Source organism: Lethenteron reissneri, chromosome 61 (genome assembly GCF_015708825.2).
Source record: "Lethenteron reissneri isolate LAM-NWPU_2019-01 chromosome 61, ASM1570882v1, whole genome shotgun sequence".
In the NCBI taxonomy this organism is placed as follows: domain Eukaryota; kingdom Metazoa; phylum Chordata; class Hyperoartia; order Petromyzontiformes; family Petromyzontidae; genus Lethenteron; species Lethenteron reissneri.
Genome location: NC_083839.1, coordinates 3,339,644 through 3,364,014, shown reverse-complemented (window position 1 = coordinate 3,364,014; position 24,371 = coordinate 3,339,644). Strand labels below are relative to the sequence as shown.

Sequence of the window (24,371 nt, the reverse complement as noted above, 5' to 3'; positions counted from 1 at the left end):
GTACAACATGTTTGGAATCGACAAGGGTAAAGTTGGACTTACTAACAAATCGACTTACGAACAGTACCTCTGGAACCTAACTCGATCGTGAGTAGAGGAGTCTCTGGAGCATCGCCCGTAGCTTCGCGTCATCGCGTCGCCCCATAGCATCACCAGTAGCGTCACCCCATCGTAGCGTCGCCCCATAACGTCGCCGGTAGCGTCGCCCAAAGCGTCACCCTGTAGTGTCGCCCGTAGCGTCACCCCGTAGCATTTCCCGTAACCCGTAGTATCGCCCATAGCGTCGCCCCATCATATCGTTGTCCCGTAGCGTTGCCCATAACCTGTCGCATCGCCCATAGCGTCGCCTATAGCGTCGCCCCATAGCGTCTCTCTTTAGCATTATGCCGTAGCATCAGCCAGTAGCGTCGTCCCATCGTGTCGCCCGTAACGTCACTTCGTAGCATCGTCCCATAGTGTTGTCCCATAACGTCGCCTGTAGAGTCGCCCTGTAGTATCACCCCTAGTGTTGCTGCATCGTAGCCTTGACCATAGTGTCGCCCTGTAGCGTCGCCCATAGTATCGCCCTATTGTATCGTCGCCCCATCGGAGCGTCGCCCTATTGTAGCTTCACCCCGTAGTTCTAGATTTGAAGCTTTCGTGACTGCAAGGATTAATATTCTTAGTTTTTTTCGGTAAAGTCACGTGGGTAAAAAAATTAAATTAATAAAAGACGGTGCCACCTGAAGACAGAAGCTTGTGTTGCCTCCGAACGTCGTGATTTTTATTTTTCATTTTATTTTACTTTTATTAATTTAAATTTAAAATTTTTTTACCTACGTGACTTTACCGAAAAAAAACACCTAAGAATATTCACCCCGTAGCTTCGCACCCCGTTGCCCCGTCGACGCGAGGCGGGAGCGAGCCGGTGGGCGACCTCTCGGTCTCTTGTGCAGCGAGCCGTGACGGACAAGAGACTGCCTGTGCACGCGAAATTGCCCACAGACGAGAGCCTCTGGGCCGTGTCATTCACCCGGTGATTACGCATTGTGGGGAAAACTACATAAAAAGTGAAAAGAGGAAGAAAGAAAAATGAAGTTATGCCATAGGTGAAAAGGTTAATGCCTGCGAGTGAAGGCCTCAGTGGCTGATTTGCATTTAGAAGCAGGCGCACACATTGGAGACAAAGGCGAACACAAAGATATCCCGTATTGACGCGCAGACTGTTGGTGACAAGTGCTGTTAGCGAGCACCTATTAAGGGCGGGGGCGAGGGTGCCGGTGGGGGGTGGTGGGGGGGGGGGTCGTGTGACCGGCACCATAATCTAAATTGTCTTATGATTCATCTTCTTGGTTCTTTCGGTAAAAGTCACGTAGAAGGGGAATGATAAAGTAATAAAACATATTATGTTTTAAAACAAATTATTAAATAATAAAATAATAAAACATTCTGTTTTAAACATATTATGTTTCATTTATTTTATTTTATTATTTCCCTTCTACGTGACTTTACCGAAAGAACCAAGAAGATGAATCCCTGCTGCAGTCACGAAAGCTTTAAATCGAAAAATGTGTTATGGTTGTTATTGTTTGAATTGCATCCCGCTGGGATTTTTAGCACACAGCGTTGATATGCGGTGCTTTTTCTGGAAGACTTTTGCTGTTTTTTCCTGGATTTTCGTCGTCACTTTATAGATGTTTCCTTGTTCATGTTTTTGTTTGTTGCAGTTGCACCCGATTTAAGAGCCGAATGGCTCACAGGGCTATAGCTTTTACACCATTTGCCAGTAAAAAATATGATAATTGGTTTTTTACCCTTCTATCTGGCAACAAAACTGACACCTTTTTTTTGCGTCATCTGATCCAACACCATGTGAGACGAGGTTCTAAGGAAAGCTGTCTCGGGTGTGGACCAAGCAACTTCAATGACAGTGCATACATTATCAGAGTTATGTTTTTTGTTTGCATTACGACTGCAGGTATTGTGGTCAATGCAAACATGACTCCTTGTAAAAAAGGTGTCAGTTTTGTTGCCAGATAGAAGGGTAAAAAAACTATTATCAAGGCGATAGCTAATAAATGAACTGAACTGCACACGCGAGAGCGGCCTTGTAGTTTCCCCAGTGCCGATGTTTTACAAGGCGCTGTACGTGCCAGGTGCGGTAACGAATCAATCGACAAGCTAGGCCCGGAACCGATTCGCGTGTGGGGTTCTTAGCGCAATTCCCGAATACTCCCCCTGTCCCCCTCTGTGCCTACACAAATACACAAAGACAAAGATCCCCCGTATAGCCTGAACAGACTGTAGGGGCAAGTGCTGTTAGCGAGCACCTATGAAGGCCGGAACGGTACACGAGGGGGTGGGTGGCCAGCACCACGCCCGACCGCCTTTGTCTCCCTAGTGGCGATGTTTACACACCGCACCAGGTACTCATTTAAGGCTGAGTCGACCTAGGGGAGGCCCAGGACCGGTTCAGATAATCGTCACTGGTGTTAGCCGTGAGCGGGAATCGAACCCGGGTCGCCAGGTTCATAGCGCAGCGCGCTAACCGCTACACTACCGCTCCCCACTACACAAATACACGCACACAGGCACACACGCACGCACACACACGCACACGTACACACACGCACACAGGCACACACACACGCACGAACACACGCACACACACACACGCACACACGGACGCCCACAGGCACCCACGCACACGCACGCACACAGGCACACACGCACACACACACACGCACGCACACACAGGCACACACGCACACACGCACGCACACACACGCACACACGCACGCCCACACAGGCACACACACCGCACGCACACACACACGCACACACGCATACACACGCACGCACACACGCACACGCACGCACGCACACACGCACGGACACACGCACGCACGCACGCACACATGCACACGCACGCACACAGGCACACACGCACGCACGCACACACGCACGCACGGACACACGCACACACACGCACACACTCACGGACACACGCACACACACACACACGCACACACAGGCACACACGCACGCACACATACACACGCGCACACGCACGCACACACGCACGCACGGACACACGTACACACTCACGGACACACGCACACACACACGCACACACGCACGCACACACACGCACGCACAGGCACACACGCACACACACACACGCACACAGGCACACACGCGCGCGCCGCTAAACCACACGGGAATTGCGATGTTATTATTCACTGCGAACAAAGAAGACTGGGAGGAATGATGCACGCCATGGGAATAGCTTCCCTTGTGTGCACGGACGTGCCTTGAACTTCGTTTTCTCCGTTCGTAGCCAACCGCGCGAATCGGAGGAGCGCACACAGAGAGCGCTTCGACAGAGATGAGTTTGCCAATCAAGGTGATTGAAAAGGGCACGTCTCTCTTCTCTCTCTTGTTCGTCCATCAAAGTTGATGATGACCATGGCACTTTTGTCATTTTGTTGGGTTTTGATGAGTGCGCAGATGGCTGAAGAGGCCAATGCGAGCCCGGAATTCCCTGTGGCACACTGGACAGGTCAGGGAGGATGTAGAGCTCTGAAGTGCAGCCACACGTCCTTCCTTGGTAGATTTGCGCTGCTGCCTCTTCAAGATAGCACAGGAGCGTCTCCTACTCTCACAGAGGACTGCACCGTCCTGTACTTTTCTTCTCTAGGCAGGTCGGTCCTGTGCTACGGATTCCCAGCTTTTAAGGTCGAATCCAAAGCTCTTCAAAAGTGCACTTGCTCCAGTGGATTCCTGATACCGCAGGGAAGAGCGTTCCAGACGGCCGTGGAAGCAGCGCATCTGGAAGGGCAGCGTGATGCGGTGACCACCGCTTTTGTTCGATGGCTCGCAGCCAAAATCTGCTGCCACTGCTGCTACTGCTGTTGCTGCTACTGCTGCTGCTACTGCTGCTACTGCTGCTGCTACTGCTGCTACTGCTGCTGCTACTGCTGCTGCTGCTACTGCTGCTGCTGTTGCTGCTGCTGCTGATCCTGCTGCTCCTGCTGCTCCTCCTGCTGCTGCTGCTGCTGCTCCTGCTGTTGCTGCTGCTGCTACTGCTGCTGCTACAGCTGCTGCTACTGCTGCTCCTGCTGCTGCTGCTGCTGCTCCTGCTGTTGCTGCTGCCGCTGCTGCTACCGCTGCTGCTGCTGCTTGCTACTGCTGCTGCTGCTACCGCTGCTGCTGCTGCTTGCTACCGCTGCTGCTGCTGCTTGCTACTGCTACTACTGCTGCTACTGCTGCTGCTGCTCCTGCTGCTGCTGCTGTTTGCTACTGCTGCTGCTGCTACTGCTGCTGCTACTGCTGCTGCTACTGCTGATGCTGCTGCTGCTACTACTACTGCTGCTACTGCTGCTGCTACTGCTGCTGCTTGCTGCTGCTACTGCTGCTGCTACTACTGCTGCTGCTACTGCTGCTGCTACTACTGCTGCTGCTACTGCTGCTACTGCCGCTGCTGCTACTGCTGCTGCTACTGCTGCTACTGCTGCTGCTGCTACTACTACTGCTACTACTGCTGCTGCTGCTGCTGCTACTGCTGCTGCTACTGCTGCTACTGCTGCTGCTGCTGCTACTACTGCTACTACTGCTGCTGCTGCTACTGCTGCTGCTGCTGCTACTACTGCTACTACTGCTGCTGCTGCTGCTGCTACTACTGCTACTACTGCTGCTGCTGCTGCTGCTACTGCTGCTACTGCTGCTGCTACTACTGCTACTACTGCTGCTGCCTGCTACTACTACTGCTACTACTGCTGCTGCTGCTGCTACTACTGCTGCTGCTACTGCTGCTACTGCTGCTGCTACTGCTCTAACAGCTACTGCTGCTGCTACTGCTGCTACTGCTGCTACTGCTGCTGCTACTGCTGCGAGGATGACCGGAGTGTCACGTGATGATGGGCCATGCTCCTTGATGACAGCAGCAAGGAATTGAGGTTCATTCGTGGCAAGCGCCTTGCGTGTGTGGGTGTAATGAGTGCCGAGCTTATAAGGGACCGTCCATAAATGACGTCACGAACCTATGTGTGGGGGTGGGGGGGTCAGACATTTGTTATGATGTGTGACCGGGGGGGGGGGGGGGTTGAGAAATGTGACGTCGCATCAAAATGCGAAACTTTGTTATAAGAACACTCCTACAACATCGGCACATTAAATACGCACTACAATGACAATAGTTTAAAGCGATTTGAAGCATGTTTTATTTTCAAAATGGAAATATGTTTTTTGGGGGGGCGCGGGGAGGCAGAGCTTAGTGACGTCATATTTGAGGGGGTGGGTCTGACTTTTTGTAACGCCGTGTGACGATGGGGGGGGGGGGGGGGAAAAAAATCGTCCAAAATCGCGTGACGTCATTTATGGACGGCCCCATATAATGAACGGCCCCATATAACAACGGTGTGGGATCTTGCAGCGTGTGAAGGTTAATCGTGAACTTGAGGTTGGTCGGTGGCCGTGGTTCTCGATGCTCGTGGTTTTCGTGACTCTGATTTGCGGAGCCCCTCCCGTGAAATATATTTCTCATTGAGTGGCACCGTCCGGAATATTTACATTGGCACGTACAGACACACACACTCTCTCTCTCTCCGCTGATTTCGCAAGCGATTATTTACAGAGAATCCCATCATCATCATCGTCATCAATGGCCAATGATGAATGCCTCTTCACGCCCCTCGCCAGCCGTTCGCCACGTGCTCGTACAAACCCGCTGCCCGACATCAACGTTCATCTCGCCAGGTCCACACAGAATAGAGGTCGCAAACGGGTTTTGATTCCTTACCCGTACCCGTACCCGACCGGAACCAGGGTCGCAAACGTGTACCCGTACCCATACCCGGCCGTATCCGTACCCTACCCCCGTACCCGGCCGGGTACGGGTATCGGGTACCTGATTGCGACCTCTGGGATGAAGCCATGGGTTGATTCTAGGAACTTGAATTGTGAAAAGAGACAAGACGTTGGGAAATGAGTGCCAAACGGTTACTCACGTAGAATGGAAATAATAAAATAATAAAAATAAAACATAAATAATTCTCACGACGTTTCGGCCACAACGCAAGTAGCCGTCCTCAGGTGGAGAACAGGTCTGCCCAGACTCTGTATTTCCATTCTACGTGACTTTACCGAAAGAACCAAGAAGGTTTATTTGTTTTTTGGTCGGGCGACGTAATAAAAATTACCCCCCCCCCCCACCCTCTTCTGAGTTGCGGGAAGAATATAAACCGACGCGGGGAGAGACTTCGCGTCGTCCCGCTAAAGACATCCGAAATACCGCCCGCCCCCCCCCCCCCCCCCCCCCAGACTTGGAACTTCCCAGGAACTTCTGCGGGGCCGCTACCGGCCAAACCGCGTCCGCGTGCAAACTACGGCGACAGACAACGCCGACGTTTCGTGACGACAACCACTACGATGATGATGATGATGCGAATTTTTTTTTAAATTAAAATCTCTCCGAGGGTGCAGTGTGCGGCCACCAAGAACAGAGCCGTAGTCACGGATAATGACTCGAATACGAATCGGAAGGGAGGAGGAGGCGTCATCATCGTCGTCGTCGTCATCATCATCACAGCAGCGATGATGACGCCACAACGCTGCTCCTCCTGATGCAATCGTCTGACTCATCAACCACCTCGGTGGAACATCGCGGCTGCTGCTCTCTACATCAACATCAGCCACACGAAGAATAAGAATACAGGGATCTATAGACCTAAAATGAGACCCATTGATCACATTTCGATCTATAGATTCATTTATAGATCTGTAGATTTACACTGAGACCTGTAGACTCACAGAGACCCATAGACTCACACTGAGACCCAGAGACTTGCAGAGACCCATAGACTCACACAGAGAACCACAGACTCACACAGAGACCCATAGACTCACACAGAGAACCATAGACGCACACAGAGACCCAGAGACTTGCAGAGACCCATAGACTCACACAGAGAACCATAGACTCACACAGAGACCCATAGACTCACACAGAGACCCATAGACTCACACAGAGACCCATAGACTCACACAGAGACCCATAGATTCACATATAGATCTATAGATTCACACTGAGGCCCATAGACTCACACAGAGACGAATAGATTCACATATAGATCTATAGATTCACACTGAGACCCATAGACTCACACAGAGACCCATAGATTCACATATAGATCTATAGATTCACACTGAGACCCATAGACTCACACAGAGACGAATAGATTCACATATAGATCTATAGATTCACACTGAGACCCATAGACTCACACAGAGACCCATAGATTCACATATAGATCTATAGATTCACACTGAGACCCATCGACTCACGCAGAGACCCATAGACTCACACAGAGACCCACTCACAGAGAGAGAGCAACATGCAGGATGCGTCATCATCATCATCACAGTGGCGGAGGGAGGGGATGGAGGTGATAAGAGACGTAGGTGGGATGGCCAACGTTTTGGATGTTTGTTGTAGTACAGAGTTAGACTGATAATTTTATTCTAAATTGTCTCGTGGTTGTTATTGTTTGACTCGCATCCCACTGGGATTTTTGCACACGGCGTTGATAATACGGTGCTTTTTCTGGAAGATTTCGATTTAAAGCTTTCGTGACTGCAGGGATTCATCTTCTTGGTTCTTTCGGTAAAGTCACGTAGAAGGGAAATAATAAAATAATAAAACTAAAACATAAATTTTATTTGTATTTTATTATATTTTATTTTAATTATATTATTATATCCCTTCTACGTGACTTTACCTAAAGAACCAAGAATACGCAAGCAGCGGTTCTACAATAAATGTTTAAGCATTGAGGTCTCTGTAGTAGAAGATGACCCTGAAATTTAACAGTTTTAGTAGCGCCCCCCCTCCTCCCGCCCCCCCCCCTCCGCTGCCCTCCCCCTGCCCCCCGCTGACCAGACTCACACTGAGACCCATAGACTCACACAGAGACCCATAGACTCACACAGAGACCCATAGACTCACACAGAGACCCACAGACTCACACAGAGACCCACAGACTCACACAGAGACCCACAGAATCACACAGAGACAGACCCATAGACTCACACAGAGACCCATTAACTCACACAGAGACCCATAGACTCACACAGAGACCCATAGACTCACACAGAGACCCATAGACTCACACATAGACCCATAGACTCACACAGAGACCCATAGACTCACACAGAGACCCATAGACTCACACAGAGACCTATAGACTCACACAGAGACCCATAGACTCACAGTGAGAGAAACAGACTCGCAAAAGGGAACCATAGACTCTGAGAGAGGTGTATCGATGCACATACACAACCGTAGATCCACACACTCACAGAGAAAGAGAGACAACTACATGCACAGCGGAGATGATTCACCACCATCCGCCACTCCGGACGCAACCATCCGGCTCATTAACCACCGCCGTGTCACATCGCGGCTGTCGCTGCTCATCTCTGCCAACATTGGCAAGCCGAACGCGGACGAAGCAGCGGCAGCTGCAGCAGCAGCGGGAGCGGAAGCTGCAGCAGCGGCTGCAGAAGCAGCAGCAGCTGCAGCTGACAGATGCTGTTCAGTGAGAGTGAGGCACGTGACAGATGCTGTGCAGTGAGACACGTGACAGATGCTGTGCAGTGAGAGTGAGGCACGTGACAGATGCTGTGCAGTGAGACACGTGACAGATGCTGTTCAGTGAGAGTGAGGCACGTGACAGATGCTGTGCAGTGAGACACGTGACAGATGCTGTGCAGTGAGAGTGAGGCACGTGACAGATGCTGTGCAGTGAGAGTGAGACACGTGACAGATGCTGTGCAGTGAGACACGTGACAGATGCTGTGCAGTGAGAGTGAGGCACGTGACAGATGTTGTGCAGTGAGAGTGAGACACGTGACAGATGCTGTGCAGTGAGAGTGAGGCACGTGACAGATGCTGTGCAGTGAGAGTGAGACACGTGACAGATGTTGTGCAGTGAGAGTGAGGCACGTGACAGATGTTGTGCAGTGAGAGTGAGACACGTGACAGATGCTGTGCAGTGAGAGTGAGACACGTGACAGATGCTGTGCAGTGAGAGTGAGGCACGTGACAGATGCTGTGCAGTGAGAGTGAGACACGTGACAGATGCTGTGCAGTGAGAGTGAGACACGTGACAGATGTTGTGCAGTGAGAGTGAGACACGTGACAGACGCTGTGCAGTGAGAGTGAGGCACGTGACAGATGCTGTGCAGTGAGAGTGAGACACGTGACAGATGTTGTGCAGTGAGAGTGAGACACGTGACAGATGCTGTGCAGTGAGAGTGAGACACGTGACAGATGCTGTGCAGTGAGAGTGAGACACGTGACAGATGCTGTGCAGTGAGAGTGAGGCACGTGACAGATGCTGTGCAGTGAGAGTGAGACACGTGACAGATGCTGTGCAGTGAGAGTGAGACACGTGACAGATGTTGTGCAGTGAGAGTGAGACACGTGACAGACGCTGTGCAGTGAGAGTGAGACACGTGACAGATGCTGTGCAGTGAGAGTGAGACACGTGACAGACGCTGTGCAGTGAGAGTGAGACACGTGACAGATGCTGTGCAGTGAGAGTGAGACACGTGACAGATGCTGTGCAGTGAGAGTGAGACACGTGACAGACGCTGTGCAGTGAGAGTGAGGCACGTGACAGATGCTGTGCAGTGAGAGTGAGACACGTGACAGACGCTGTGCAGTGAGAGTGAGACACGTGACAGATGCTGTGCAGTGAGAGTGAGACACGTGACAGATGTTGTGCAGTGAGAGTGAGGCACGTGACAGATGCTGTGCAGTGAGAGTGAGACACGTGACAGATGCTGTGCAGTGAGAGTGAGACACGTGACAGATGCTGTGCAGTGAAAGTGAGACACGTGACAGACGCTGTGCAGTGAGAGTGAGGCACGTGACAGACGCTGTGCAGTGAGAGTGAGACACGTGACAGATGTTGTGCAGTGAGAGTGAGACACGTGACAGATGTTGTGCAGTGAGAGTGAGGCACGTGACAGATGCTGTGCAGTGAGAGTGAGACACGTGACAGACGCTGTGCAGTGAGAGTGAGACACGTGACAGACGCTGTGCAGTGAGAGTGAGGCACGTGACAGATGCTGTGCAGTGAGAGTGAGGCACGTGACAGCTGCTGTGCAGTGAGAGTGAGGCACCTGACAGACGCTGTGCAGTGAGAGTGAGGCACGTGACAGATGCTGTGCAGTGAGAGTGAGACACGTGACAGACGCTGTGCAGTGAGAGTGAGACACGTGACAGACGCTGTGCAGTGAGAGTGAGACACGTGACAGATGCTGTGCAGTGAGAGTGAGACACGTGACAGATGCTGTGCAGTGAGAGTGAAACACGTGACAGATGCTGTGCAGTGAGAGTGAGACACGTGACAGACGCTGTGCAGTGAGAGTGAGGCACGTGACAGACGCTGTGCAGTGAGAGTGAGGCACGTGACAGATGCTGTGCAGTGAGAGTGAGACACGTGACAGATGCTGTGCAGTGAGAGTGAGGCACGTGACAGACGCTGTGCAGTGAGAGTGAGGCACGTGACAGATGCTGTGCAGTGAGAGTGAGGCACGTGACAGACGCTGTGCAGTGAGAGTGAGGCACGTGACAGATGCTGTGCAGTGAGAGTGAGGCACGTGACAGACGATGTGCAGTGAGAGTGAGGCACGTGACATATGCTGTGCAGTGAGAGTGAGGCACGTGACAGATGCTGTGCAGTGAGAGTGAGGCACGTGACAGATGCTGTGCAGTGAGAGTGAGACACGTGACAGATGCTGTGCAGTGAGAGTGAGACACGTGACAGATGCTGTGCAGTGAGAGTGAGACACGTGACAGATGCTGTGCAGTGAGAGTGAGGCACGTGACAGATGCTGTGCAGTGAGAGTGAGGCACGTGACAGATGCTGTGCAGTGAGAGTGAGGCACGTGGACAGATGCTGTGCAGTTGAGAGTGAGGCACGTGACAGACGCTGTGCAGTGAGAGTGAGGCACGTGACGGATGCTGTGCAGTGAGAGTGAGACACGTGACAGATGCTGTGCAGTGAGAGTGAGACACGTGACAGATGCTGTGCAGTGAGAGTGAGGCACGTGACAGATGCTGTGCAGTGAGAGTGAGACACGTGACAGATGCTGTGCAGTGAGAGTGAGGCACGTGACAGCTGCTGTGCAGTGAGAGTGAGACACGTGACAGTAGCTGTGCAGTGAGAGTGAGGCACGTGACAGCTGCTGTGCAGTGAGAGTGAGACACGTGACAGATGCTGTGCAGTGAGACACGTGACAGCTGCTGTGCAGTGAGAGTGTGACACGTGACAGATGCTGTGCAGTGAGAATGTGACACGTGACAGATGTTGTGCAGTGAGAGTGAGACACGTGACATATGCTGTGCAGTGAGAGTGAGTCACGTGACAGATGCTGTTCAGTGAGAGTGAGGCACGTGACAGATGCTGTGCAGTGAGAGTGAGACACGTGACAGATGTTGTGCAGTGAGAGTGTGACACGTGACAGATGCTGTGCAGTGAGAGTGAGTCACGTGACAGATGCTGTTCAGTGAGAGTGAGGCACGTGACAGATGCTGTGCAGCGAGAGTGAGGCACGTGACAGATGCTGTGCAGCGAGAGTGAGACACGTGACAGATGCTGTGCAGTGAGAGTGAGACACGTGACAGATGCTGTGCAGTGAGAGTGAAACACGTGACAGATGCTGTGCAGTGAGAGTGAGACACGTGACAGACGCTGTGCAGTGAGAGTGAGGCACGTCACAGACGCTGTGCAGTGAGAGTGAGGCACGTGACAGATGCTGTGCAGTGAGAGTGAGACACGTGACAGATGCTGTGCAGTGAGAGTGAGGCACGTGACAGACGCTGTGCAGTGAGAGTGAGGCACGTGACAGATGCTGTGCAGTGAGAGTGAGGCACGTGACAGACGCTGTGCAGTGAGAGTGAGGCACGTGACAGATGCTGTGCAGTGAGAGTGAGGCACGTGACAGACGCTGTGCAGTGAGAGTGAGGCACGTGACAGATGCTGTGCAGTGAGAGTGAGGCACGTGACAGATGCTGTGCAGTGAGAGTGAGGCACGTGACAGATGCTGTGCAGTGAGAGTGAGACACGTGACAGATGCTGTGCAGTGAGAGTGAGACATGTGACAGATGCTGTGCAGTGAGAGTGAGACACGTGACAGATGCTGTGCAGTGAGAGTGAGGCACGTGACAGATGCTGTGCAGTGAGAGTGAGGCACGTGACAGATGCTGTGCAGTGAGAGTGAGGCACGTGACAGATGCTGTGCAGTGAGAGTGAGGCACGTGACAGACGCTGTGCAGTGAGAGTGAGGCACGTGACGGATGCTGTGCAGTGAGAGTGAGACACGTGACAGATGCTGTGCAGTGAGAGTGAGACACGTGACAGATGCTGTGCAGTGAGAGTGAGGCACGTGACAGATGCTGTGCAGTGAGAGTGAGACACGTGACAGATGCTGTGCAGTGAGAGTGAGGCACGTGACAGCTGCTGTGCAGTGAGAGTGAGACACGTGACAGTAGCTGTGCAGTGAGAGTGAGGCACGTGACAGCTGCTGTGCAGTGAGAGTGAGACACGTGACAGATGCTGTGCAGTGAGACACGTGACAGCTGCTGTGCAGTGAGAGTGTGACACGTGACAGATGCTGTGCAGTGAGAATGTGACACGTGACAGATGTTGTGCAGTGAGAGTGAGACACGTGACATATGCTGTGCAGTGAGAGTGAGTCACGTGACAGATGCTGTTCAGTGAGAGTGAGGCACGTGACAGATGCTGTGCAGTGAGAGTGAGACACGTGACAGATGTTGTGCAGTGAGAGTGTGACACGTGACAGATGCTGTGCAGTGAGAGTGAGTCACGTGACAGATGCTGTTCAGTGAGAGTGAGGCACGTGACAGATGCTGTGCAGCGAGAGTGAGGCACGTGACAGATGCTGTGCAGCGAGAGTGAGACACGTGACAGATGCTGTTCAGTGAGAGTGAGACACGTGACAGATGTTGTGCAGTGAGAGTGAGACACGTGACAGATGCTGTGCAGTGAGAGTGAGTCACGTGACAGATGCTGTTCAGTGAGAGTGAGGCACGTGACAGATGCTGTGCAGTGAGAGTGAGACACGTGACAGATGTTGTGCAGTGAGAGTGTGACACGTGACAGATGCTGTGCAGTGAGAGTGAGTCACGTGACAGATGCTGTTCAGTGAGAGTGAGGCACGTGACAGATGCTGTGCAGCGAGAGTGAGGCACGTGACAGATGCTGTGCAGCGAGAGTGAGACACGTGACAGATGCTGTGCAGTGATAGTGAGGCACGTGACAGATGCTGTGCAGCGAGAGTGAGGCACGTGACAGGTGCTGTGCAGCGAGAGTGAGGCACGTGACAGATGCTGTGCAGCGAGAGTGAGGCACGTGACAGATGCTGTGCAGTGAGAGTGAGACACGTGACAGATGCTGTGCAGCGAGAGTGAGGCACGTGACAGATGCTGTGCAGTGAGAGTGAGACACGTGACAGATGCTGTGCAGTGAAAGTGAGGCACGTGACAGATGCTGTGCAGTGAGAGTGAGTCACGTGACAGACGCTGTGCAGTGAGAGTGAGACACGTGACAGACGCTGTGCAGTGAGAGTGAGACACGTGACAGACGCTGTGCAGTGAGAGTGAGGCACGTGACAGATGCTGTGCAGTGAGAGTGAGACATGTGACAGACGCTGTGCAGTGAGAGTGAGGCACGTGACAGATGCTGTGCAGTGAGAGTGAGTCACGTGACAGACGCTGTGCAGTGAGAGTGAGGCACGTGACAGACGCTGTGCAGTGAGAGTGAGACACGTGACAGACGCTGTGCAGTGAGAGTGAGGCACGTGACAGACGCTGTGCAGTGAGAGTGAGGCACGTGACAGATGCTGTGCAGTGAGAGTGAGGCACGTGACAGATGCTGTGCAGTGAGAGTGAGACACGTGACAGACGCTGTGCAGTGAGAGTGAGGCACGTGACAGACGCTGTGCAGTGAGAGTGAGGCACGTGACAGATGCTGTGCAGTGAGAGTGAGGCACGTGACAGATGCTGTGCAGTGAGAGTGAGACACGTGACAGACGCTGTGCAGTGAGAGTGAGGCACGTGACAGATGCTGTGCAGTGAGAGTGAGTCACGTGACAGATGCTGTGCAGTGAGAGTGAGACACGTGACAGCTGCTGTGCAGTGAGAGTGAGGCACGTGACAGATGCTGTGCAGTGAGACACGTGACAGCTGCTGTGCAGTGAGAGTGAGTCACGTGACAGATGCTGTGCAGTGAGAATGTGACACGTGACAGATGTTGTGCAGTGAGAATGTGACACGTGACAGATGCTGTGCAGTGAGAGTGAGTCACGTGACAGATGTTGTGCAGTGAGAGTGAGTCACGTTACAGATGCTGTTCAGTGAGAGTGAGGCACGTGACAGATGCTGTGCAGTGAGAGTGAGACACGTGACAGATGTTGTGCAGTGAGAGTGTGACACGTGACAGATGCTGTGCAGTGAGAGTGAGACACGTGACAGATGCTGTGCAGCGAGAGTGAGACACGTGACAGATGCTGTGCAGCGAGAGTGAGGCACGTGACAGATGCTGTGCAGCGAGAGTGAGACACGTGACAGATGCTGTGCAGTGAGAGTGTGACACGTGACAGATGTTGTGCAGTGAGAGTGAGACACGTGACAGCTGCTGTGCAGTGGGAGTGTGACACGTGACAGATGTTGTGCACTGAGAGTGACACGTGACGCGCGGCGGTGACAATGCAACGGGGGTCCTTCCCTTTTCTTTCTCCTTTAATTTATTTTTCCTTTAAAAGTAAGATTCGAAGACGGGCGGACGGGCGGACGGGAGTGTCCGTGGTGGGATGGGTGGGGGGGGCCCTCGCGAGCTGTCGGTCCCAAGAAGGTGGGGGGGGGGGCAAGGGGGGGGGGGAGGGTTTGATAACCAGTTGCTGTCCCCCCACTTAAAAATAAATTATTAAAGCCTCCATCAGGAGCGGAGTTTCTTTTTTCTTTTCCCTTGGACAAATCATTGGTGGTGGTGGGGGGTGGGGGGGGTGGGGGGGGGGGGCGAACAGAGCTTCAATGACACCGTGATTAGAGGGATTACCCCGCGTGGCGCTTGGGAAACTGCGAGCCCAGGAGGACTTGAGTGGTCGAGCTGCCCCGATCTCACTCGCTCGCTCGCTCGCTCGCTCGCTCGGAGGGAGATGCCCTACGATTTTGAGTGGGCCTTCGCAGAAAGGAGGCCTTTCTTCTCCACCGCACTCCACCGCACCCCCCCCCCCCCCCCCCCACACACACAACCACCCCCCCCCCCCCCCCCGCCTCTGGGGTCCCATTGTGGCTCCCCTCCGTGTCAGAATAATAAGTTCTTGGAAGGAATTATCCCAGCGTGCACATCCCCGCACAACCCCTCCCCACCGCTCCCCATCCCTCCCCCTTGTTACGAGGACAATTGACCCTTTGTATAATTGTGTTTTGGGGTAATAATGGCCGTGGGCCATTTGGTGAGCGCTCGGGGTGCTGTGGGGATGGGGTTGTTGGGGTGCGTGGGGCAGTAACTCAGGAGTGGCTGCACCGACTGTGATTGTGATACTCCTAACCCACCCCCACCCCCCGTTCCCTGTGGGGCGCTGCTTGGATCAGAGCCCGCAGCGAGGGCCGTGGCCGCCCGGCACGGCTCTTGCGGCTATTACGGCTCCCCGGCTCCCTGGCTTCCTGGCTCCCTGGCTCCCTGGCTCCCTGGCTCCCTGGCTCCCCGGCTCCCTGGCTCCCTGGCTCCCCGGCTCCCTGGCTCCCTGGCTCCCTGGCTCCTGGCTCCCTGGCTCCCTGGCTCCCTGGCTCCCTGGCTCCCTGGCTCCCTGGCTCCCCGGCTCCCTGGCTCCCTGGCTCCCCGGCTCCCTGGCTCCCCTGGCTCCCTGGCTCCCTGGCTCCCTGGCTCCCTGGCTCCCTGGCTCCCTGGCTCCCCGGCTCCTGGCTCCCTGGCTCCCTGGCTCCCTGGCTCCCCGGCTCCCTGGCTCCCTGGCTCCCTGGCTCCCCGGCTCCCTGGCTCCCTGGCTCCCTGGCTCCCCGGCTCCCTGGCTCCCTGGCTCCCCAGCTCCCTGGCTCCCTGGCTCCCTGGCTCCCTGGCTCCCTGGCTCCCTGGCTCCCCGGCTCCCTGGCTCCCTGGCTCCCTGGCTCCCTGGCTCCCCGGCTCCCTGGCTCCCTGGCTCCCTGGCTCCCCGGCTCCCTGGCTCCCTGGCTCCCTGGCTCCCTGGCTCCCTGGCTCCCTGGCTCCCTGGCTCCCTGGCTCCCCGGCTCCCTGGCTCCCTGGCTCCCTGGCCGGGGCTCCATCGTCGGATCCGAGCGCCTTGATCGTGGCACCGACGCAGCGGCGAGGTGCTGGGGAAGAGAGGGAGAACAACTAAAAAAAAATCTCGGCTGAGACTCGCCGGAGTAGGCACTGCAGACTACTCTGTTGTACGGGTGGGCTGGTGGGGGCTGGGGGAGAGGGAGGGGGGGGAGAGGGGGGACTGGGAGGGGGGGCTGGGGCAGGGGGGGATGTAGGAGAGGGGGGGCTGGGGGAGAAGGAGGGGGGGGGCTGGGGGAGAGGGGGAGGGCTGGGGGAGAGGGAGGGGGGGCTGTGAGGTGGGGGCTGGGGGAGAGGGAGGGGGGGGCTGGGGGAGAGGGGGGGCTGGGGGAGAGGGAGGGGGGGCTGGGAGGTGGGGGCTGGGGGAGAGGGGGGGGTTGGGGGATAGGGAGGGGGGGCTGGGGGAGAGGGAGGGGGGGCTGGGAGGGGGGCTGGGGGAAAGGGAGGGGGGGCTGGTGGGGGCTGGGAGGGGGGGCTGGGGGAGAGGGAGGGGGGGGCTGGGGGAGAGGGGGGGGCTGGGGGAGAGGGAGGGGGGGGGCTGGGGGAGAGGGGGGGGCTGGGGGAGAGGGAGGGGGGGCTGGGAGGTGGGGGCTGGGGGAGAGGGGGGGGGTTGGGGGAGAGGGAGGGGGGGCTGGGGGAGAGGGAGGGGGGGCTGGGAGGGAGGGCTGGGGGAAAGGGAGGGGGGGCTGGTGGGGGCTGGGAGGGGTGGCTGGGGGAGAGGGAGGGGGGGGGCTGGGGGAGAGGGAGGGGGGCTGGTGGGGGCTGGGAGGGGGGCTGGGGGAAAGGGAGGGGGGCTGGGAGAGAGGGAGGGGGGGGGGCTGGGGGAGAGGGAGGGGGGCTGGGGGTGGGGGCTGGGGGGGCTGGGGGTGGGGGCTATGTTGCATGGCTTGACGGGAGAGGTCCATCCGATATCTGCCCGTGGAGTTTACGGGGAGCGGAGGGGCAGCGGTTAGCGCGCTGCGCTACGATCCCGGCGGCCCAAGTTCGATTGTCGCTCACGGACACCAACGCCGGAAACGATTATCTGAGCCGGTCCTGGGCCTCCCCTAGGTCGACTCGGCCTCAATTGAGTAGCCGGTGCCGTGCGTACATTTTTCCACTTGGGAGACAAAGGCGGCCGTGCGTGGTGCTGGCCACCCGCCCCCCTCGTGTGCCGTGCCGGCCTTTATAGGTGCTGCTCGCTAACAGCACTTGCCCCTACAGTCTGTTAAGGCTACACGGGGGATTTGTGTCTTTGTGTGTGCTTGTGTGGGGAGCGGTGGTGTAGTGGTTAGCGTGCTGCGCTATAAACCCGGCGACCCGGGTTCGATTCCCGCTCACGGCTAACACCAGTGACGATTATCTGAACCGGTCCTGGGCCTCCCCTAGGTCGACTCGGCCTCAAATGAGTACCTGGTGCGGTGTGTAGTAAACATCGCCACTGGGGAGACAAAGGCGGTCGGGCGTGGTGCTGGCCACCCACCCACCCCCACGTGTGCCGTTCTGGCCTTCTACATAGGTGCACGCTAACAGCACTTTCCCCTACAGTCTGGTAAGGCTATATGGGTGATCTTTGTCTTTGTGTGTGCGCGTGTGACGTTGCTCTTGGCGCTCCGTCACTCTCACCTCTGAGCCGTCTACGCTGTGGGGTGGCCGTTCCCAGTTCGTGGTCTAAACTAATAATCATCTCGCTCGCTGACCGTGACATTTCTTTCTTTTCTAAATCGACAGAGCGGGGAGCCGTCGCTACTCCTCACGTCGCTGTGAGAGTGACAGGACCCCCCCTGCCCCCCCCCCCCCCCCCATCCGATCACATTAAAAATTATCTCTATTTAGACTGAAGGAGGAATCCGATGAGCTATGAATATCTTTGTCACAGATGTCCCGTCAGAAAGTTACAAGAATAAACAAAGCGGAAAATACAATAGGATTCATATTCTTAGGTTTTTTTCGGTAAAGTCACGTAGCAGCTAATCCGGCTGTGACGGTCCCACCTGATGACGGAGACTTGTGTTGCCTCCGAAACGTCGTGATTTTTGTTTTATTTTATTTTTATTAATTTTGATGCTTTACCTACGTGACTTTACCGAAAAAACCTAAGAATATGAATCCTTGCAGTCACGAAAGCTTCAAATCTAGAATTAACACAATAGGAGTGCTAAGTTTCGCTAAACTCTTTTTTTATTGTACCAGGTAAGGCCCGCAGAGCGATGTAGCTCGTTTTCAGAAGCAACCTGAAAATCACAAATGATTGCTCAATGAAGCGGGTTATCCTCATCATGATCGAGTGGAAATTTATAGAAGCCAAACACTCTAAACGCGTGAAGTCGATTCTAAATGTGGAGGGGAAAACCGGAGGACCCGGAAAAAAATCCACGCGACGTCGGGAAGACACACAGAGAGAGAGAGAAAAACACGCAAACTCCAAATATACAGCAGCAGGCGTCAGGGTCGGGATCGAACCCACGACCTCCTGTATACCAGGCGAGGTAGTTAACATCTCCTAGCCACCGTGATGATGATGAGAGAGAGAGACACGCAAACTTAAAATATACAGCAGCAGGCGTCAGGGTCGGGATCGAACCCACGACCTCCTGTATACCAGGCGAGGTAGTTAACATCTCCTAGCCACCGTGATGATGATGAGAGAGAGAGACACGCAAACTTCAAATATACAGCAGCAGGCGTCAGGGTCGGGATCGAACCCACGACCTCCTGTATACCAGGCGAGATAGTTAACATCTCCTAGCCACCGCAATGATGATGAGACCGAGAGAGAGACACGAGGCGTCAGGGTCTGAGTCGGACCCATGACCTTCTGTGTACCAGGCGAGGTAGTTAACATCTACTAGCCACCGTGATGATGATGAGAGCGAGAGAGAGAGACGAGGCGTCTGGGTCTGGGTCGGACCCACGTCCTCCTGTAAACCAGGCGAGGTAGTTAACATCTCATAGCCACCGTGATGATGATGAGAGAGAGAGACACGCAAACTTCAAATATACAGCAGCAGGCGTCAGGGTCGGGATCGAACCCACGACCTCCTGTGTACCAGGCGAGGTAGTTAACATCTCCTAGCCACCGTGATGATGATGACAGAGAGACACGAGGCGTCAGGGTCTGGGTCGGACCCACAACCCACTGCGGCTCATGGCTCTCTGGACTGTTGTTGAAGCCGCTGGATCCATGGGCACGTCGCTTCTGGCTCCTAGCGGCGTGGATAAGCGCCACAAGGGGGTGGGGGGGGGACATCTCGAGCTTGATGGCTTCTGGCGACTCCGTGTGGCTGCCGCGCTTAAATTGGCACGGGGGGTGGGGGGCCGCAGTGAGACACGAGCCCCCCCCCCCCTAAAACCCGTGCCGATTTCGGTGGGGGGTGCCGCGCCGTCGGTGTGGTTTTGGTGGTGGTGTTTGTTGTTGTTGTTGTCGTTGGTGTCTCCACGTGACGTTCGTTTGTTTCGCTCAGGCTCGCGTCGGTGTGGTTCTGCCAGAGGTCGCAAACGGGTTTTGATTCCTTACCCGTACCCGTACCCGGCCGCACCAGGGTCGCAAACGGCTACCCGTACCCTACCCGTACCCATACCCTACCCGTACCCTACCCGTACCTGTACCCTACCCGAAATGAGTGACAAACGGTTACTCACCAGTGACTCACGGCCTACCCGTACCCGGCCGGATACGGGTAGCCGGGTATCGGGTAGGGTACGGGTATCGGGTACCCGGTTGCGACCTCTGGGTTCTGGTGGTGTTTGTTTTTGTTGTTGTTGTGGTCTCCCTCCCACGTGACGTCCGTTTGTCTCGCTCAGGCTCGCGTCGTACCGGGCGGTGTGTGGAGGGGGGGTCCCCGGGGGGGGGGTCCTCGGGGGGGGGGGGCCCCGGGGGGGGGGGGGTCCCCGGGGGGGGGGTCCCCGGGAGGGGGGGTCCCCGGGGGGGGGGTCCCCGGGGGGGGGGTCCCCGGGGGGGGTCACCTCTGCCCGTCCCTGGGGGTCACCGTGATTAATCCCAAGATTATCGACGGGCCCCTGTTAAGTCGACGGCGAAATAAATTGCGCCGTATTGTGTCTCACTCTCTCCGCCGTAAACAATAAAAAGTTTAAAGTTTTTTTACTTTTAATTTTTTTTAATTAACTTTTTACAAGATCCAACATCAGCAGCTTCGCGTTGCAACGCGCGCGCAAAAAAACTCTGGACCGGTTTCGACATCCGGTGCTGCCTCGTCAGCCGAGTCTTGAAGCTCGCGTGAAAACTAACGCCGTTGACCTTTGGGCTGTTCGTAAGGCAAGCTCACAACCCTGTAAGAAATGGGTCCTTGTTCTCGTGCCCAACTCGAGGGCGCGTTACTCAAACGTGGTAAGCAGCGCCTCCTCCCCAATTCTGCGTCTCTCCAGGAGCGATGCTATTTCATGATAGATGTGTGTTTTTTTTGGTGGGTTTGATTGCGTAAATATATGAATGTGTCGTTAAACCCGCCACCACCAAACACGGCAAACTAGTAAGGGTTGTCACGTGAACAGAACGTGGCCAATTCGTCACTAGTACAGCACTAGTGTGTATAGTGTAGTGTATAGTGTAGTGTATAGTGCAGTGTATAGTAGTGTAGTATATAGTGTAATGTATAGTAGTGTAGTGTATAGTAGTGTATGTATAGTGTAATGTATAGTAGTGTAGTGTATAGTAGTGTAATGTATAGTGTAATGTATAGTAGTGTAGTGTATAGTAGTGTAGTGTATAGTAGTGTAGTGTATAGTAGTGTAGTGTATAGCAGTGTATAGTGTAGTATACTAGTACAGCACCACCGGTTGTGTGTCGGAGAACAAATCCACAACATTTCCGATCCGATTGTACGACGTTTCGCCAGTAAATTACAACTAGCTTCATCAGGCGGACAGCCAGATTTGTGGAGAAATCCTCCTGTTGCGTTCGGCTTTAATGACACATTTATTTTAGGCAATAAAATCCCTGTTTTATGGATAAGATTAGTCGCAAAAGCCTACGTGTTAAACGGATGTTATTTTATTTTAATGTCATCAGCTGCGCGTTTTGCGAACACCTGGCAACGCTCGCTCATGCTGCGAGGGGAGGGAGAATGATACGGAGATCTATAGACCCAAAATGAGACCCATTGATCACATTTCGATCTATAGATTCATTTATAGAGCTATAGATTTACACTGAGACCTGTAGACTCACAGAGACCCATAGACTCACACAGAAACCCATAGACTCACACAGAGACCCATAGACTCACACAGAGACCCATAGACTCACACAGAGACCCATAGACTCACACAGAGGCCCATAGACTCACACAGAGACACATAGACTCACACAGAGACCTATAGACTCACACAGAAGCCCATAGACTCACACAGAGACCCATAGACTCACACAGAGACCCATAGACTCACACAGAAACCCATAGACTCACACAGAGACCCATAGACTCACACGGAGACCCATAGACTCACACAGAAACCCATAGACTCACACAGAGACCCATAGACTCACACAGAGACCCATAGACTCACGCAGAGACCCACACAGAGACCCATAGACTCACACAGAGACCCATAGACTCACGCAGAGACCCACTCACAGAGAGAGAGAGCTACATGCAGGATACGTCATCATCATCATCACAGTGGCGGAGGGAGGGGATGGATGCGATAAGAGAGACGTAGGTGGGATGGCCAAAGTTGTGGATGTTTGTTGTAGTACAGAGTTAGACTGATAATTTTATTTAAATTGTCTCGTGGTTGTTATTGTTTGACTCGCATCCCACTGGGATTTTTGCACACGGCATTGATAATACGGTGCTTTTTCTGGAAGATTTCGATTTAAAGCTTTCGTGACTGCAGGGATTCATCTTCTTGGTTCTTTCGGTAAAGTCACGTAGAAGGGAAATAATACAAATGAAACATAATCAAAAAATGTCATTGTATTTTATTTGTATTTTATTATGTTTTATTTTAGTTATATTATTATATCCCTTCTACGTGACTTTACCGAAAGAACCAAGAATACGCAAGCAGCGGTTCTACAATAAATGTTTAAGCATTGACATCTCTGTAGTAGAAGATGCCCCTGAAATTTAACAGTTTTAGTAGCGCCCCCCCTCCTCCCGCCCCCCCCCCCCCCGCTGCCCTCCCCCTGCCCCCCGCTGACCAGGGCAGCCGCGTGGTGCTGCCCTGGAAACCGACGCAACCGATTGGCGGATCGCACGGTCACCAGTTACCACTCTGCTCCTAAGCCAACGCTCCCAATTATTGCACTGGGGTTAGGATGGGGGTTTGGAGTGTGGGGGGGGGGATTTCTCTTTCAGTTTATAAACTCCCAAGTGACGTGCCACCATCAAGGGATTATATCCGGGATGGGGGAGGGAGAGGGAATATATATTTGAATTAAAAAAAATTAATTTTTTAAAATGTTAGTTACGCAAAGTATTTTCAATTATCGATGCGCAAAGATGTGACGGAATTGATATCGAGTTCAGACTTTTTTTTTGTAAGCCACGCAAAATTTGCATGGGAAAAAAAATACATGAAAAAAAAATCGGTCTCGTTATTTAAATATTTTTGGCCGGGGTCAAAGGTCGCGCATAGCTCATCAGCGGCTCTATGAGTCCATGGTTTCCCGCTTGTCCGAATGAGCCTTTGCATGGGCTCCGTCCCACAAAGGAACGGTGCCGGATAAGTGCCGTGACTGACAGAATGTCTCTACCACGGGCAGATCCGTGCTTCTCATAACGTCGTTTGCGGCTCGTGTGCGGTCAGAATCAGCGACGGTTCCCGACACACGCACACGCACACACACACACGCGCACACACACACGCACACACACACGCGCGCACACACGCGCGCACACACACACGCACACACACACGCGCGCACACACGCGCGCACACACGCGCGCACACACGCGCGCACACACACGCGCGCACGCACGCGCGCACACACACACGCACACACACACGCGCGCACACACGCGCGCACACACGCGCGCACACACGCGCGCACACACACACGCACACACACACGCGCGCACACACACGCACACACACACACGCACGCGCGCGCACACACGCGCACACACACGCGCGCACACACGCACGCGCGCACACACACACGCACACACACGCGCGCGCACACACGCGCGCACACACGCGCGCACACACGCACGCACGCACGCACGCACGCACACACACACACACACGCACGCACACACACGCACACACAAAAAAAAGATCCCCCGTGTAGCCTTAACAGACTGTAGGGGCAAATGCTGTTAGCGAGCACCTATGAAAGCCGGAACGGTACACGAGGGGGTGGGTGGCCAGCACCACGCCCGACCGCCTTTGTCTCCCCAGTGGCGAAGTTTACTACACACCGCACCAGGTACTCATTTAAGGCTGAGTCGACCTAGGGGAGGCCCAGGACCGGTTTAAATAATCGTCACTGGTGTTGGCCGTGAGCGGGAATCGAACCCGGGTCGCCGAGTTCATAGCGCAGCGCGCTAACCGCTACACTACCGCTCCCCACACGCGCACACACACGCTAACGCACACATACACACGCGCACAGACACATACACACGCACGCGCACGTCCACACACGCACGCACACACACACGCATACGCACACATACACACGCACCCACACACCCACACACGCACACACACACACGCACGCACACACGCACACACACACACCCACACACGCACCCACACACCCACGCGCGCAGGTTAACATCATCCAGCTGGCCATCTGCACAGCACGTGAAGGACTGTCACGCACAGACAAAGGCAATGACCCCCCACCCCCCACTACCTGCCCGTATCGCCACGCAGACTGCCGGGGCGAGCGCCGTTAGCAAACACTCATCGAGGCACGAGGGGCTGGCCCGTGCCAACGCCGTGCCCGGCCGCCTTTGTCTCCCCCGGCGTTGGTGTCGTCGAACAGCGCGACGTCGCACAGCCACGCGCAACACGCGCGCACATTTACATACGTGCGAACGCACGGCAATTAGT

General features: G+C 54.6%; 1 pseudogene; it reads right to left on the bottom strand.

Moving 5' to 3' along the window:
• Nucleotides 1–3,712: 3,712 nt before the first annotated feature.
• LOC133358247 (antifreeze protein Maxi-like) lies at nt 3,713–4,857 on the bottom strand (annotated as a pseudogene).
• Between the last annotated feature and the right edge of the window lie 19,514 nt (nt 4,858–24,371).